General features: G+C 38.8%; 1 protein-coding gene across 1 annotated transcript in view; it reads left to right on the top strand.

Annotated features, from left to right (window-relative positions):
- The first annotated feature begins 1,067 nt into the window (after positions 1–1,067).
- Positions 1,068–18,516, top strand: part of TBL1X (transducin beta like 1 X-linked) — a 133,647-nt gene continuing 116,198 nt past the window's right edge. The window contains exon 1 of the mRNA XM_008926805.3: positions 1,068–1,140. The gene's annotated coding sequence lies outside the window, so the exon portion shown is untranslated. The remainder of the gene's footprint in view (positions 1,141–18,516) is intronic.

Below are 18,516 nucleotides of genomic sequence, written 5' to 3'. Positions count from 1 at the left end.
GCTTGATGACTTCTGTTTCTTTAAATGGCATGCTTTCCATACATTTTTCCTGGGAAAATCTGAATGCACAATGTGCAAAGAAAACATAAAAACTAGGAAGCATGGTTACAGTCAGTTTTTTAATTTTCCTTGACTTCTGGTAATATCTTCTTTGAAAGATTGTACCTTGCTTAATTTTCCAATTATATATACTTGCATGATGGAAAAGATGAAAAATAATTTTCTTTTAATCTGATGTAATTACAGCTGTATTTTAGGGGAACTAATTCCATCTTATCTTATTATATTCTGACCATGGTCAAAAGTAAGGCTGCAATTACTATTTAAAGAGACTAGTTTCAGTGGTTGTGTCATATCAAATGCATTGCTTTTCTACTCTGTTATTGTTAGATGGAGTGCTCTAAATTAGATGGTCTAATTCTGGAAGATTTGAATACATGCAGGTGGACTTTTGTGTCAGCAAAGCTACACTTGTTTAATTGGAGCTCCATATGTCTGCAAAAATTGATTCCATATGGTCAAATAGCACATTTTTAAAATGTTTCTTTGATTCATACTACTGCCAGGAGAAAGTAGAATATTTTTTAAGCTCCTACTTAGCTAAGTGACAGTACACCTGTACACAAACCTTCTTTCGCGTTTTAAAGTGTTAATTGAATATGTAGGATTTTCCTGTCATGTGTTAACATTTTTGAGGTAGCTTAAACCTGTGGCTGACAAAGGCTTAACTGTGTGCTGTCTGTTTGTACTCATAAAAACAAGTGATGAAATATACTTAAATCATGCAATCCCACCTTCTACTGGGTTGAATTTACATTTCATTTAAGGTCGTGCTGAGTCTAAAAAAATATATATATAGAACTGGTCAAATAAAACCCAGTCTTTTTACATGGGAGAAAAAAGCTTTGAGTTTGCTTCTGGTTAAGCAAATTGATGGGGAATAATCCTGTTAGAAAAGCTGGATATCTGAATTTTTAAATTGGGGCCATAAAAGTTGATATAATCAAGAGATGAACTAATAAGAAGTTATGCAAATTAATTTTTTCTTTGTTTTTTACTGTACACAGGTACCTAAGGATAAAACTGGCCTGAAGGGAAAATCTGGGGGAAACTGGGGAGCTTGACTGTTCTTGCACCTGAGTAAGTGAATGCTTAGCTGAAAATCAGCTTTAAAAAGTGTTAGAACTGTTAAATGTTCTTCAGCATCTCCACGCCTAATCTGTAATTTGAGACAATACTTTGGCTTTTGAATTGATAGAGACTGGAAGAACTACGACTAGCTACAGGGAGGGAATGTTGTGTAGAGCCTCTAGTGCTTTGCAGTAGGTTTTCCTTTTATTCTTGCCCTTAAAGCCTCCATAAAGTGAAACACAGATTATAAGCAGGATTTCTTGGTATTTTGATGCTTCACCTTTTTAGTTTTTTATCTTCAGACTAATTCCTGAGTTTCTTAAGGTTAAACTTGATCTTGCTGGTTTGTATTCAATAGTAAGGCACTTCAGCAGAACTGAAGTCCTAGGAATGGGCCAGGTTAGGTATGAGGTCATCAGAGGGTGAAGGCTGAGAGTGACCTTGTGGTAGCCTAATACAGTTGTCTTGCAAAGGGTGAATGCTTATTCCATGGTTTGTTTTTTTGAGACAGAAACTATTACCTGGGTTGAGTTTGCTTCCGCTAAAATAGGACAGGGACAGCTTTTCTTCATCAGTTGGACATGGCACATGGCAGACATTCCTAGGGATCTGAAGGACCCCAGTTCCAAACTCAGGCTACGCAATTTTCTGAAACGACAGAAAAAAATATTTTCCAGTTATCCACCTAGCTTTCTTTCCTGGCAATCCAATGCTTATTCTGTTTACAAAAAATAATTTTACATGTCAAAAAGGTACTTTGATGTATTACTTATTATTTAATGTATTTATTTAGTCATACATATTCATATATGGCATACATGTAATATTAATGAGTAGATAAATATTGTATGGCATGAAACTTCTTTCTACTGGTAACGTATTTTTAAAAATGGACAAGTTAATTGAGTTTTCTGAAACAATTGCTAGAGCTGGAGCCTTTCTTCCTGCTGGCATTTATCACACTAAAAGAATTATCTTTGGTTTTGGAAAGCTTCAGTAAGTTGAATATCCTTACTGGTATCTGCATTAAATTTTACAAACAATACTTACCAGTCGAGAGTCTCTCAATTTAATCTGGTCTAAACTTGTTACCAATGCTGTTTATTCCAAATGTGCTGTGGTTTAATAATATAATAATTATATTCTTGTACGGAGTGCACAAACTTAGAAATTGATATGTCTGCCTAAAAAATACTCATTTTGCTAGAGTATTTACTGTGTTTATCTTTGCAGTAGCGTAGTAGACAAAAAGGTCTCTCGTTGCTTTTGATATTAAAGAGAGTTAAATATACAACTTAAAAATATGCCAGGCTTTGTGAGCTATACATGCATAAGACTTCAAATTCATTTAGAAATGCACCATAGCAGCATTTAGCATTATCATTCTTTGATTTGTAAATTAGGTACTGAATCACAACTAATACCTGAGACTATTATAAGTAAATGGTTGCCTTCCTGTGCATTAGTAGTTCTCACTGAAATTCTAGTTCCTTGTCTTGCACTCATTTTGTATGGTTTTAGGAATTAGTCTGTGGAATAGCAAACTACTACGTGTAAGGTTTATTAAGGAAAAGAAGTTCAGTGTTCTTAAATAATAATGGCATATTTTGAAATCACAATTGGCTCAACAGCTCTGTTTTAAATCCAGCAGGACCTTTGAGAGAGGGGTTTGCCTTGTTTCTTTTAACTTCTATACTAACATGCAGCAAATGTTTTCATTTATTTCCCGTGTTATCAGTCCTACTCTGCATATTTTAGTCTATTGCTTTTGACAGTGATGAAAGGCAGGTATTTTTTGACCTTTTGTATTTTGGGTGCTTCATAAGCTCAGCTGTTCATTTGGGGAATATTTTCTCTTTCGGAATATTTTTCTTCTCTTTTGTTCCTGTTTCCTTGTTTGAAAGGCAGCACTAGAAATTCCAGGTGCAATGGTAATGTTTCTGAAATTACAGTTTAGATTTTGTGCTTGCGTACATGGGACAGGAACTTGGCCATACAAAAGAAAGGCAGTCATCTGCTGGGTTTGAGGATCTGTAGTGACTTCTGCGTTGACAAAGATATCATGTCAGTGTTATGTTGCTTTTTACTTGAAAATTGTCCTTAACTGTTGTTTAATAAAGCAGAAGTCAAGAATTACTGAACTAGGAGAGGAGGATAATCCAATTGAATTGTGTAGTCTGTTCCTTTATGAATGTAGGATTGATCTCTAATTTAGGTGTTTTATCCAGTTTATTTTTTACCAGTTACTGTAGTTACTGCATCACCTACGGATTTTCTCATTCAGACTTGAAATTGAGTGCCTTGGGGCAAGATTTTCTCAATTAAGCATGAAAATGAACTGGCCTTGGTTTTGAGAGCATCCTGTGCGTAGCAGTTCTTGTGCCTGGTGTTCTGGAAAGATCAACGGGTTTGTGCAAATCTGCATCTGGGTTTGAAGCAAGATAAACATATCTGTGCTGCAGCCCTCTGTGTGCTGCATTGTGCTCTTTTTCAGGGATTGGTAGGTATTAGTCCATCCTGAATTTAGAGACTGAAGTGAAGCCAACTGGTACTGTTGCTGGAGCCTGTTGATACTGTAGGATGAAGCTCTTCAGCTTCTTTTAGCAGTTAATTGTAAATCACAGTGTATGGTTTCTGACAGCTTTTAAAGATGTCATATGCTCTGCTGTTCATAGTCTGGAAATCTCTGGGGGTTTAAAACTCTCTACAGTATCTCTCTCACAGAGATCAATTAAGTTTCTAATTAAAGCTGTATCAGCCTAGCATCTACTGAAATCTTAAAAGAGTTGATGTTAAAATAAATATAGTAGGTTTTTTAATCTTATGAAAAAAGAACTTTTGAGGATTATTGGGGGGTTTTTTTTATATTTTTGAGAGGGTTTCTTTGTTATTCACAAAGTGGTGTTTGAGTAATGGAAAGCTTCAGTTGCTGAAATTTTTAATGAAGAGAAGCCAAACAAATTTATTTAAACAATTTTATTTATTAAAATAGCTTATTCTCAGACAGCTAACAGAACTGTAGTTGCAACCCTCCCTCATGCTTTCTGCCTTTGAAAGACTACTTATTTTGATCAGACCTAAAATGTTGATGAAATTATATCTCTCTGTTTTGCCTGAAGTCAAGTGTCACACCCTTTCATTGATGTTTGGAAAGTTGTATATCACTACATTTGAAAGGTACCAAAGTCCTGTGGTTGGCCTCAGCATTAAAACACATAGACGCTTCTGCTTTATGGGGCTGTAAACCAGATAATTCATCACTACTGACAATCTGGAGGTAGATGTGGGCTTTTAAAGAACAATATATTACAAATTCCTTTGGAGGGGGAGTGTTTGTTTTTAGGGATTCCTGGAGAGTGGAAGCCTATTATGGTGGTATTGTGCATGTGATAAATCATGTACTTTGCCTAGGTTGGGGTTTTTTTCCTTTTTTTTTTTAAGGTCTAAGACCATTCAAACATTCTGTCATAATAAGAATAACAAGTAGTATCCTCTCTACAAACACCGAAGAGAGGTAGAAACATTTTTTTTATTTTCACAGTGTAATATTGTCTCTATCTATATAAATAAATGATAGTGTGTCACACAATTCACATGAACAGCAGTGCAGCTGTATTGCTGTTGTCTGCCCAAATAACAAGAAGTGAGAAGGAAAGAGGGGGTGACAAGGGGGATATGTATTGGAGATGGGCATTGCGGTATGAATAAATTGACACTGTGGTTTTATGGGGGGGGACACTCATTACAGGAGGCTTCATCTGTTTGCTGCTTCCCATATTTAGAAAGCATCTTTAGTGATCCTTTTTGCAAACCAACTCATGCAGTAACTGGCAAAACAGAAGCAATTAGTGGTGTAATCTCAAAGGGAATCTCAAGCTTCACTCTAAGTGCAATGATTAAATCCACTAAAATGATAACCATTGCTGCCAAGAACTCCTGTAATTGGTCACTAATGTATTTTGTTGTAGCAGTCGATAACTACTGCATTTCATGCACGTAATTAGTAATGCATACACGTTTGGTCAGTAAAATTGAAAATCCTGATAACCGAGGGTTGAGAGGGTGGGAAGGAACATAGAGCTGCAGAACTGAAATACTGCTCTGTTGATAGTACCTAACTAGAACTGTGTGCTTCAACAAAACAAGTGTCCTACTGTGCTGGAATACAAATGGGCTGTCTGTGGCAGGATATAGCAAAGACATTTGGCAGAGAGGGATTTGAAAGCTTCTGGCATAATGTAATTGAATTGGCCATTTCTTTAAAGATACAGCAAATTGTTTGCTGCAGCATTCATCATCATAAGGAAGGTCAGACAGCTTGCCAAACATATGATATTCATAATAAAAAGTAAAACGGTGACGCTTATATTTAAACACAAATCATGTTATCATGTTTGTAAAATCTGGGGAAACGAATGGGAATATTTTTGGTGGCGCTGAGGCGTTAGTAATCTAAGTAAGACTGTAATTCAAGAGGGGGAAAGCATATAAGAAAAGACCCACAGGGGAATTCAGCTACTGAGCAACATGGGATCCCCCTGATTTGAGAGGGTATTAGGTGTTTTGGTAGGATTATTGCTGACTTTCTCTTCTGATCACTTAAGGGAATATTAGCTTGTATGATCCTATTTTTCCCTTTTAAGAAAACAAAGGGAAAAATAACAAAGAAGGACTTAAGTCTTCAGAAAGAGACAAAATTTGAACTGAAGCATTGCTGGGGGTTTTTTGTTAGTTTTACTGTGACAAAATAAGCTGATGCAACAACCTGTAGCCTATCTGAAATGTGATATGAAATGCTCAGTATTGGTACACTGGGAAACCCCTCTCGAGTCACATCCAGAACACTGAACGTAAATTGCACGGTGACGGGGGCTTTGGGCCATGCAGTGATGCCTCTGCAAATGAGTAGCTGTTAGCTTTTAGGTTCTAACACATTCAGGAGACTGGCATTTTGATTTCTTGCACCACTGCACCACTGATAGGGTTGGAAATGGGAATCAAAATAATTAGATTGGATATATAGATCCCAGCAAACCAGCCAAGAAAGAGGTTGGGCTGCTCTGAATTCTAAAATGTGCCAGTGCTTTTTTTATGAGAGTGCGAGGATGGAAGGAATAAACTAGAGTGCAGATGCTCACCGTTTATATTCAAAGCATGTAATAAAATAATTGAATATATGCTTCCTCCCATTAAAGCCTGTTAAAATCAGTAATAAAGTACATTAGTGTTATATTAAAAAGGGAGCACAAATTTTCAGGTAATATATCTTAGTTGTATGCATGGTGTACAGATAAGCAGACTGGGAGATGGTCTTTTACATTATCCAGCATATTCCTTGCTTATACAGGACTGTTCCTGTCAGTGCATTTTCTGTTATTTTGCCCAGCAGTAGCTTTGCAGTATTCCCTCTGGCAGTTTTTTTACAGGCCAACAGTTGTTCCCCTCCAAAAAGCCTTTCCTGCTAGTCACTCAATATTTTCCATGTAAAAACCTAACAAAAACAAACCACCAAAAAACCCCTCACTTTCCATGTACTCCTTCTTGAGTTTCTATAACTGGCAGAAAATGTGTTCCTTTTTCTGCTGTGCAGATTCCTCCTTTAGATATTTGTGAACTAATACCCCACTTTCTCTTTGCCCCACCTTACCATTTTTCACCTGTACAAAATCCATCTCTCAGTCTTTACTCAAATTTCAGTTTGTTATATATTTACTCTTCATTTAACCAAGAGATTTAGGAGTCCAGTTCCTCCTAAAATTATAGAGAATATGTTTTTTGCTGTTAGCATGATATCTGATGCTTTTCTTTTTTAAATTCTACTCTATGGCTTGACTGCCCTTAATATCTCTTACTTCATTTATGTCTCAGTACACTATCTCCTCTCCTTCTCTACCTTCCCTATTACTGAGTTTTTCATAACCAACTTGTTATCTCTCGCATTTTCCCAGGTAATATCTCTGTTGCTTTCCATTTATATTTCTGTGTTTCCTTTTACTGCATTAAATCCAAGTCCCTCTTGTCTCTGTAACTTCTAATCTATCTAGTCAATGTTCAGCATCAGTCCAAACCAGCCTATTGGTTTGTGTGCACATCTGTGATGAGGAAGGCACTGGATACAGTATCTCCTGTGCTTTGAAGCCAGATGCTCTGGTAATACTGTGTGATAATTACACATGCTGAAGGACTTGCCTACTTTTGCAGAAGCCTGTCCTGCGTGCTGTCCCTAAAATACTGACTGAATTTGTAAGTGAATACAGCAATTAATGCAGTAGTCGCTGCAAAAAGCTATGTTGAGCTGTTTCTGAACTAAATATCAGCATTTTTTCCCATTTCCCTACTTCAGATCTACAAGAGGTTTGCCCTACTCAGTTGTAAAGATAGTGATGAGGAATAGCAAAGTGATGTCTTCTTGTTTTGATCTGTACAAGCCCATAATATCTAAAGCTCCTTCACAAGTTGTCATTTGTGTATCTTGAATGTGCATTGTGGCCATATTGTACAGCTCGCACATAGGTATCCTGTTCAGTGTGATAAGATGTTTTGATGTAAGATTGCAATAGTAAAAAATGAAAACTGTATTTACTATCCATATGGAATGCATGATAAATAGCTAGTATGGAGGTGCAGTGTGGAGGAGCAGTACTCCTACCAGAAGCTCAAAGAATTTGGATTTATTAGGGAGACAGTTTGGGAGTTCTGCAGGAGCTAATCTTTCTGGTAGAAAACTGACAAAATCCAATGTGTTTTGTTAAAAGGAAATTGAACTTGTGAGTTGATCATCATCTAGTAATAAACATGTGAAGACTTATGATGTGAGAAGGCTCTTTTCTTTGGATGCTATGGAAATAAAAAGATGCATTGGAAATAAGATAAAGATAAAAGAATTCAAAGAGGAAACCAAGTTTGTTATTTCCCCAATATTCACAGCTATTTTTAAGCTGGCAGAACTGTTGAAGTTGAGACGAGGAATTGTCCATTAGCTGAAATTTTTAAATCCTGCTCAGATGAATTTCTAGAATACAGACTTCTTTCATTGTTTCAAAATTATGTTTAATGCAAGAATTGCATGTTTGAGTTTCAAAACTTTTGTTATTGAGGACACTCAGGTAACCTGTGTGTTTCTTGTTGAATTCATGCTTATTAAGGCCTTCAGTTAAGGTTCAGGCGTTCATACACTCAGATTATTTAGTTCAGATGATGGTCGTAGGTTTCTGGAGGACAGTTGCAACACAGTAGTTGCTGTGCAAGAAACTGAAGTGGTACAGTAATTTGTTCTGCTCCAAAGGTTAGCTCTTAAAACACACAGCTCACTTAAGAACCCAGTAAGGATTGACTGGTGTTGAGAGTTTATTTGAATGCTTGGTACTGTTGGGAGTTTGGAAAAGAAATGTTATTTTGGTGTTTAATAAATTTTTCCTTTACCTTTATCTGCAGCAAAATTGACAGGCAGTATCACAACAGGTCTAAATGCAACATTTCTTTTATGGCATTAATTTTATAGAAGAGCAAATGGAGTTTGGAGAAAAGAAGAAATGAACGACTCCTTAGCTTTTTTAGATTAATAACTTACTGAATGTGAATGAGTGCAAATGCCAGTGACTTGAACAAAGGGGTCAAAATAAATACCTTGAGCAGGTTCTACAATGTCTGTCTAAGAGGACTGCAACATTTGATCCCCCATATTTTGACTACTGCCATTCAGACAACAGTATAGCAGTGTATTACACAGGTAACATTTTCTGTACCTTTTAGGGTGTTAACTGCCATTAAATATTTTCTGTTCCAATGTATAAATAACCCTCTGTGATATGAATTCTAGGTAATGGAAACACCTTACATATTGCAGCACCACAGTATAGCATTTGTTTTATTTAGGAGACCTGCAGATGTATTTAACCCTCTATTATAAGTTATTAAAATCATATGATACAAATGTCAGGACTTGCCACATAGCCAATTGTGCTGTAACTCAGAACAGCTGAGCTGTTTCTTCCTTGTGAGGAAGACTTTTCTATGCTCGTTGTTGTCTTATTCTTGGTTATTGAAACCAAGTTTATGTCCCTTTACAATAATCTTCAGAACTAATTAGGTTCAGTGAATATCTTTTCACTGCCAGTGCACATAATATAGGATGATTTCTTTTGCTGTGTAACTAATGAACTCAGCTTGTTATTCTATGTTGACTTGGCTTTTGAAGGCCATCTGAAACATAGGTAAAAGAATATTCAAACTATTTTCATTTTTCTGATCTCTTTGGCCAACACTTAGAAACATGGTGAGTGGCTACCTCTTTGTGAGAGACTATACAGTCAAGGAAAGTTTTAGGTTCTTCCTGAGCTCATGGTGAAGTTACATTTACACAGAAACTTAGCTGTAAAGAATTAGTTATTTTAAAAAATAAACATTGTGGCTGTGTAGGACTCAGTTTTACCAAAGGATGTGGAAAATATTTTTGTAATTTTGAAAATAAAATCCCATTGTTTTTATATGTTCTTAGAGGAATGTTTTTTTGAAACTTGCTTTGTTACTGTAGCAAGTTTTTTAGATTTTCAAAGCATTAGTCCTTAAATGAATAATACCCTTCTGCCACTCATGTATTGTTTGGGGAAATTAGGCTTGTTTAGGAAATGATAAGTGACAGCACTGATATCTTAGCTCCTTATCTTGGGAAGTGCTCCCCTTATTTTCCTTTTCCATACCCCTCTCCAGGAACAAAAGCAATACAAAAATGCAGATGTTGAAAGGCATGAAATTGTACTTAAAATATTTTCCTTTTCTCTTGGAACAATGGTTGCTGACAGCAGAAAGCTTGCTTGCTTGTTAAAATTAGATTTGAATCATCAGTGTAATAGCAGTAGGAAATTGTAGGATGGAAAGGTGCCAGGAAGCCTATCTATATCTGCCTTTTCAGAACATGTAAGGTGGGCCCTGAATGACTTTAGCTGTCTCCTCAGTTGAGTGAGCTTGCGCTATATAACAAGTACTAGTTAAGCATCTTTAAAACAAAATATTTTGCCCTTGGGCAGGGGCCATTGAGGTGACATCCCAAGAACAGACACAGGCACAGCTATGCAAGACAACTTGCATGTTACAAGTTAGGCTTCCAAAGACTGTTTTTCTTATTTGTTCCTTGCAACATATTTAATTAGGCCCACTCTCATTACCTCTCACCATTTTCCTGGACTGGGATTAAAAAAAAAAGTCTGTGTTTGGGGTCTTGGTTTATTGGATTTTATGATTGTAAAAACACTGGGAAGTTTTCATAAGCTAGCTGTGAATAAATCAGAGGATGATGCTTGCTCTGAAGCTGCATCATTCTGGTTTTCCTCAGCTGTTTTAAGGCAGTCCAGTGCCTTAAAACAGTGCCCAATTGCTTCCTTTATGTAGTCATTATCTGTTGGCTTTGCAGTAACCCAAGCTATGGAAGTGACCCAAGCAGTGACCTCTCTGTGCCCCTTAAAACCATTCACAGAAATGGTTGTAATTCTGCTGATGCAAAATGCAGCTGCCCATTTAAATCTCTTTTTCTTACAGGGGTGCTGGTTATGTCTCTGCTGTGTACCGGCTTCTGTTTAATTTCTAGTGAGGTTTTTGCACTATTTCCATAAGCAGCTTAGTTCCTAATTACTTCAGGGAGTGCTTTGCCTGATATAATGGTAATTGATATCAGCTGAAGTGCTAAAGCTACCAGTCCTCTAATTTAAATTAGTGCCAGTCGGACGTGGGAGAGCCAAAAGCAGGATTGTGCATGGGAGAGGACTCTCCTTCTGAAAATTGTTTAGTTTGCTCTCATAACAGAGGAGGAGTTTTCTGACCTTCAGGTCATGTGGTTATTCTTGTCCTGGGTGGCAAAGTAAAATCAAAGTGTTTGTGAAGGGACGATCAAGGAGGAATTTTAGTTTAAGTGTTTAATGGTATTTAGTACATTACTATTCTCTTCATCAGTGCTATGAATGCAATCAGACATATTTTAAAATAAATCTACATAAATAACTGGGTTATAATAATGCAGCATTGGTTTATATCTTTTTATATAATTTGTTTACATCTACTCCGTTTAACACTCTCTCTATTGTATGTATGTATGTATCCATCTATCTGTGTATATCTGGAGTTTATATATGTAATGTTTATTTTATGGAGAAATAAGCAGTTCTACAGCTGGACTGTATTGTTTATAGATATTATTTAATTGTTGGCAAATATTTGGAAGGCATGGGACCACCATAGTTCCGTGAGACTGCTGTAGCAAATTTGATGGTACCTAAGAGAACATTGAAAGCGTTGCTTGAGCATGAGTGGCCGTCTTGACTTGACCTGCTTGTGTTTTCATCTTTTAGACCACAATTCCTCCTCCTGCACATGTACCAGCTGGAAGAACAGTGGGTTATGTGAAAGATTTTACTGGAAGTTGCTGGTGTATCTGTGATTGAAAAAGTGGATAGGGTTTGATCTGCTTTTTTCCCGAGAGACCTTATAGGCCTGGTGGAATGATGTACTGTCAGGTAGACTTCAGGTCACTCAGATGATGGTAGTTTGTACTTGTTCTTTTCTATATATTGACTCGATTATTTATTGTTATATCTTTGCTGATTAATTTAATTGCTTGTCCTGTATCATATTTGTAGACAGTTATTTGCCACATTTCTCAAGACAGGGACAGGAGCCTTCCCCTAAGTAGCCCAGATACTTGTGTTATATAGATCCTTCTTGTAAGCGTTCTTCCTATTTGTCTTGTAGGTGTCTATAAAAGTATGTAAATCTAACCTAGAATATTAAGGGTTTTATGGCCTTAATACTTACATTTTAGTTCAGTGCAGTGCACTGTGGTATTGCATGTACTCTTAATCATACTGTTAGCCAGTATCATCTTTAAACATATTCCATGTCCCTTAGGTCTCTACCTACCATCTGTTACTTTATCCCATTAGATTTCCACCAGATTTCCCATTTTTTCTCCAGCATACTGTGCTGAAAAAACCCCTCCTTATAGTTTCCCTCATTGATCTCCCAGTTTAGTCTTTATTACACAGCTAATCAGATTATGGTGACTTTTTCTATTTTTCACCTCCCTGCGCTTTCCAGTATGACCAAAAGCCGTGCACCGGGGTACGATACTCTTCATTTCTGCACACAGGTATTTTACATGAGTGTACAAGATTCTTCTAAGCACTGTTTTGTGTTCCATTGCATGGCGGGTATAAAGACCTACGTGGGGCCCAATTCTTCGCAACTTCATCCTCTCAGCTTCCACTTCCTCCTGTGGACCAGGGGAATCCAACTCTTCGCAGCTGACCCAAGCCGATTCAAAAGCAGTGGCTCCAAAGGGCCTGTCCTGCCCTCCTTCCCCTTCTGCTTGACCTGTGCTTCTGCTCCCAGAGTACTGGCAGCTCTGTTGTCATGCTGAAAAATGTGAGGGGAGCGTCCAGTTAGCTCAATAGTCTGATCCAGCCCTGACACATGGCAACAGTAGGCTCTTAAATAAGCTTAGGCTGGCTGTTAATACACAGGGCTGAGTCACTGCTGAAATTACTTTGAAGTTACTTTGCTGTGCACCTTTTTAAAGCCAACCATTGCTAGAGCTGATCTGCCTAGGATGGCTGTAAATCGCTGTCCCAGGCCACTGAATGATGAGCAGCTCAGCTGTTTGTATGGAGAGCTAAGGGTGGCATCTGTGGAGAGCTACCTCCGTGGGGGTCTGCAGCCACCCTGCCTCTGCTCCAGCATCACTGCCCAAACAAAAACCTAGGAAAATACTCTACAGGCAGAAGAAGTGGCTTTCTGTTTTCTTTAAAATCTGTGATATATAAAGTATTCTGGGAAGATGAGAATTACTTACAAACTGGTGACAATTCCAAACATCTGAGAGACCATGTTTACTGATAACTAACATTAACCGACATTCCTGCATGGGAGACCATTGTTTTATAGGGTGGGAAGGGCTTCGTCCATTCACTGCTCATTTTTTGTACTGCTGGACAAAAGCTTGCCTTATGAAATAGCATGTTTTCATGGCTAATGAGCTCGGCCAGCCCTTGGTTTCTCTCCATGTACTACAGGAAATAAACCATATGGAATATTACTGTGGAATATTTAGGTTCATTTATAAATACAAAGATTCATGTGTACAAATTGGCTTCAGTCTTAATTGATTTAGAATACTTGATTAGACAACACAGCTGAGCCAACATAATTCTTGCTGCTGCTGTGAGAGGTGGTTCAGCCCTTGCTTTTGTCTTCCTGTCCCTTCTAGCCATATCGTGCTAGACTCTTCAGTCCACTGCTGAACTCCTTCCTTCCTGGAAGAGATCAAGCCATTTTATCTAGTTTGATGGTATGAAAATGATGTTTCAGCTTGAGGGTCACAGGTCTAGTGAGAAAACCTCCAGTACCAAGAGGCATGAGCTAGATCAGCATGGGTTCATTTCTCCTTACTGTCTTGATCAAGAAAATGAGTAGTCTGTTTTTACATATATCTTCTGTGATATATTTTTAGACGTTACCACCTGCAAATGATATAATAGTCTTATGGCAAAAAAAAAGGCATTTCTAGCACAGATGGCATGATTAATAGAGCTGTGGTTTTACATACTTTGAATTTTAGTGGAGTGAGGAGACTTTCTACTCTTAAACTTATACTATCCTGCATTTCAAAATAAAAGATACTAAAAAATGCCTTGGTGCATGTATACTTGGCAGAAAAACAAGACTTGTTACTTTACCCAGTAAAAATAAATGGCCACAGAACAAAAGTGTTCTTCACTAGCTAATCATGTAGAACAGGGCTATGTTTCAGTAGTTTTGGCAGCTGATGAGGGCATCACATGTTTGAAGTACTGGTGCTCTACTTCTGTTTATTCCTGTCTTACTGAGGTTCTACAAAGCTGGCCAGAGTCACCTCTGGTGTCATGCAGTAATTTTGGGAAACAGTTACAGAGTTTGCAGCATTAGGAATGATGTGTTGGGGTACCATTTTGATTTAACAACCTTAGCGAGCATGTGTGAAAGTGGAAGTGCAAAGGTTGCAGAGGCAAACTTAAGTCTTGTGCTCAAGAGCTGGAGCAGGTACTGATTGGGGCAAGAAATATCTTGTAGTGTTGCCTGATTTCAGCTGCTGCTGTTTGCCCAGCATGGAAGCAGCAGTGGGTGGTGGTGGGAGCTGCCTATGGTCAGAGGAGGCAGGTGACAGGAAGGGAGAGCTCAGAGCAAAATTGTGCTTCTGGCTGGAAAAAGCAAAGGAGAGATGATGCCTTAGATTTCGACAGCTCAGGTATGCTTTTCTCATATTTAGGTTTTCTATGGTCTTAATAGCGTTTTCATTTGTGTGTCACCTTTTTGGCTGTTCTGCTGTTTTCTGTAGAGAAAGGAAACTTCGTAGGTGTAGTGCTAAAAACACATAGTATTGACAGCAGTCCTAGTTTTGGGATTCCTGACCATTGGCACTCCATGACTAAATTGCTTAAAGCTGACCTCAATGATTATCTTAGGTAACAGGATTGTACTGCTATCTCTTGCGGATCAGCCACTGAAAAGAGATGTCCGAGTTGGATATAATGAATTTAACGTGCCAGCAGAGCCAAGCCAGGCAGGTCTGCCAGACCCTCTGTGGGTTGAACTGAGCTGGAGGCATGGGGACTTTGATGGCTTCAGGAAATCACCTTCTGCTTGTGCAGCCTCTGTCCGCATGGAGAAGGAGCTCAGTGCAGCACTCTCCTGCCGGCCAAACAGAAGCTATCAGAAGTGGCCGAATGGGAGCATGTGTCCTCCACTTACTGAACTTCCTGTGGGCCTGGCTGGGTGAGCTGGCAGGGCAGCCTGCCCACTGGGGTCTGGCTGGAGCCTGACTTTGTGTTGAAGCAAAGAGCCAGGGCAGCATGCATAGGGTAGTGGGGGACTTCAGCAAATGGGTTTTAGTAGTCTCTGTTGACAAAAGCTGAGTGGGAATTTTTTTTTTCTCCAGAGACTTTGAGCATAGCTAAGTCTGAACATGTTTTGCTGAAACTGAAAAGGTATCTCTCTGCGCCCAGGACTTCTTGCTGCCCAGTTTTGAAACACTGCTGCAAAATAGGGAGGTTTACAAAACTGACAAGAAAGTGGATTATAATAGAAGACAGAGGTAAATCTAAGTGCCATGACTTCTTGCTTTACATCTAAGGACAGACCTCTCTATTCTCAAGCTATTACCAATCTCGAATATCCAGATTTGTATACTGTACAGCATTGGGGTGCTCAGTGGTTTTGACAGTCTGGTCCCTTAAAAAATTATTTCAGAGAGGTTACTTACATGTAAGAGAAGTTACTTACAGCCATGTTTCCTATGAAAACTGCATCAGGTATGTGTGGGCATACAGGTGCATGTGTACCTGTGCCGAACACAATTAAAATCACTGTCTGCCCATACAGACCACAAGGAGGCATTTTCCGCACCGGTCAGTATCTTGGACACACAGGTTCTGCAAAAGCATTTTCTCACAGTGACAGTTTATTCTTGGAAACACAAAACCGTGAGGAAGCAGCGTTATGTCACATGTCCGTGAGGTTTTGCACAGATGAAGGGTAGCGCTGCCCAGGAATATGGATGTTCACATGGAGGCCTCCCCATCCGTGCCTCCCTCCCTTCCTCCCCCAGCCCCATCTGCACTGCCTGCCCCGGCTCACAGCAGAGATGGCTGTGGTTGTACCTGTTTGTGGGTGATGGGTTGTTTTTCCCCTCCGATCGCTGCAGGCACGGAAGAGAACAGCAGCTTATCAAGCACTTCAATCTGGTTTGCTGAATGTAACAGCTTATGAGAAAATGGCTGCCTTGTTTTCCAGCCGTGTCCCAGGGATGGCCACGCAGGAGAAAATGAGGATCCGAGCATGAGAAATCTCTTAGCAGTTTCCCAGGCCATTTAACATTTATAAATACACTATGAAGGATCCTTTTTCTTTCCAGGTAGCTGCCTCGCTTCAGTCCTTGCAGGTTTGCCATTCAGCAAGGTGGGAGGAGGGGTGGAAGGGAGACATTCCAAACCCTCACCAGTGCTCCAAGGGAACCCTTCTCAGATAGGGGTGCTCCCTATATACATATATAAATGCACGTATATGCAAGGTGAGACTTTAAGCTTGAAATTTGTCTTCCAAGGTATTGTAATCCCTTACTTTTTAGCAATTATAATAATGAAGTCTTGTTTTCTTAAGTATTTAGTGCTTCTAAAAATGACTTTATTCATTTTCTCACCATTTGAGTGACATAGCATTGCATTATAAGCAGACATTATGTGATGTGAAATAGAAATGCATACAACTCTTAACATTGAAGGATGTCTAGGCCGAGAAGGTTTTAATCTTAATAGAGAAATGATCTGCACAAAACAATTCCCCCTGAATAACCCACTACAAAATTCTCTGCTGTTCAAATGCGTTATCCCATCATTAAGTGGGATAATAACAATTTTTATCAAATTGTTCTAGCTTTTCGCAACAGTTCGTTTCCTTCTATTCTTCAAATGATCTCGATGTTTTAATGAATTCATTCTCTCAGAATCCTGTTGGAAAAGGCAGAAGTGGCATAAGGAATTATAAATTCTTAAGGGAGCAAGAAAGTCACTTACTTGGAATATTCTGGAAAGTCTTTTAAAAGGACTTCTAGCTCCTTTGGCATTTGGGCCTTTTACATAAACTACTGTCTCATAAACTGGTAGATTTAGCTGTGCTGGTTTAAGATGTGATAGTTATCTGTTGTATTCATCTGCTGGGCTTAATCCGTCATCAACTGCTCAAGCAAATGCAGTCTAGCCTGTGTGCGCCTGTGGAAGCAATGGCTCTGGGATCATGTAACCCATTCTGCCTGGTAGGTCCTGCCTGGGGACTCCTTGGGCTGAAACTACCAGAGCTCCTAACAGCCAGGCTCTTAACCACCTGCATATGTTTATGGTAATAAGGGAGAGAAAAAAAGAGTAAGAAAAACCCAACCAACCCAACCAACCAAAAATCCCAGTGAGGCCTTATCTAACCTGGCTTTGAACACTGCCAGGGTTGAGGCACCTTTTTTCTTGGTTGAACATAGCACCATGAGACCTGTGCTAGAACACCTCTGTTTCTGTGAAAACTGCACTGCATGTCGGGTGGAAACATGAGAGTGCCCATGTAGCTGTTTCCCTCTTACAGAGGTCAGCTGTGCTGCTTCAGTGTCACTGCAAGCCCGGGGAAAACACTTCACCCCACAGCTGTACCAATATCAAAGAGAAGATGTGTTCTTGTGAATCAAACTCTCCCTATCTTTTCTTTGTATTTTTTAGAGCTGTCCAGATAACCTTTTTTTGTTCGTTGGGGAAAAAATGCTTTTTAAAAGAAAAATAAAGTCAAATTGTGTGTGTACCAAAGGAATAAGAGGAGTACTATTTGTAGGAGATACTACAGTTTGCTTCACATTTATTCTTCTGCTATTGTTGTTTCTTTTTTAACAACTGGAGTGGAGGAGTCTGAAAATGAAACTGGTAAGACAACTGCAGGTTTTGTTTTGAAAAGCCCTTTGGAAAGCATACCTGTTTCATACTGCTGTGCCAGCATGGAAGCTGGCAGAGCTGCTCCTTCCCTCTGAGCAAGGCTCCACTGCAGCGCTTTTTGGAGCAGGCTTGTTACCCGACTGCCTGCTTCCTTTATGTCTCTTGTTTTGGATGGGTCCCACGAGGTCTGTGACAACATGAATTTGGGCAGAGTGCAACAGGCTGGTCAGGTGACTCTAGGAGGTATCCACTTTACAACAAAGAAGAACAAATTATTCCATTGAAAATGCTGAGCAGTGTTTGTTTATTGGCTGTAACAGCACTGCACAGTGTGGGGTTTTGTATAGAAGCCCAAGTTTAGCATGGTTAGCAAAACAGTGCAGCTTTTCTAGGGTGATGCTTTACCTGGGCCACTCATACTTTACTACAGGAAAAATTATGGAATGCAGCATGTCTTGCAGTACTCAAGCTAGGATGAGTGTGTCCTCTGCAGTGTGGCCTGGAGACATATTCATTGTTTTGTTCTGCTTTTCATCTACCAGAATACATATATCCCTTTACCTCTTTATCCGTCTCTTTATTTTAAATTATACCTTCTGGGGACAAGGATAATTTTGTCTCTTTTTTCATCTGGATTCTTCTAGATTTTAATATAATCTTGCATATAAGATTCATGATTAGCATTCCTAGGCAGCAGTTAAATACAAATAACGATACTTTATTATTGATTCAGGCTTTCTGTCTCCTGTTGTATCTTGAAAACAGCTGGTTGGATTGGATGCTTTGAGCTTTTTTATACTGATATTCGCTGGTTTGTAATTCTGAAGAGAAGAATAAATAATTCAGATGAGACTAGGAGTTTTTGTTTATTTTTTTTGAAAACGTTGCAACAAAGTGG

This window comes from Manacus vitellinus, unplaced genomic scaffold (genome assembly GCF_001715985.3).
Source record: "Manacus vitellinus isolate BGI_N305 unplaced genomic scaffold, ASM171598v3 scaffold_7_pilon, whole genome shotgun sequence".
In the NCBI taxonomy this organism is placed as follows: domain Eukaryota; kingdom Metazoa; phylum Chordata; class Aves; order Passeriformes; family Pipridae; genus Manacus; species Manacus vitellinus.
The sequence above is the reverse complement of the archived record's forward strand: the minus strand, read 5'-3'. Positions and strand labels throughout refer to the sequence as shown.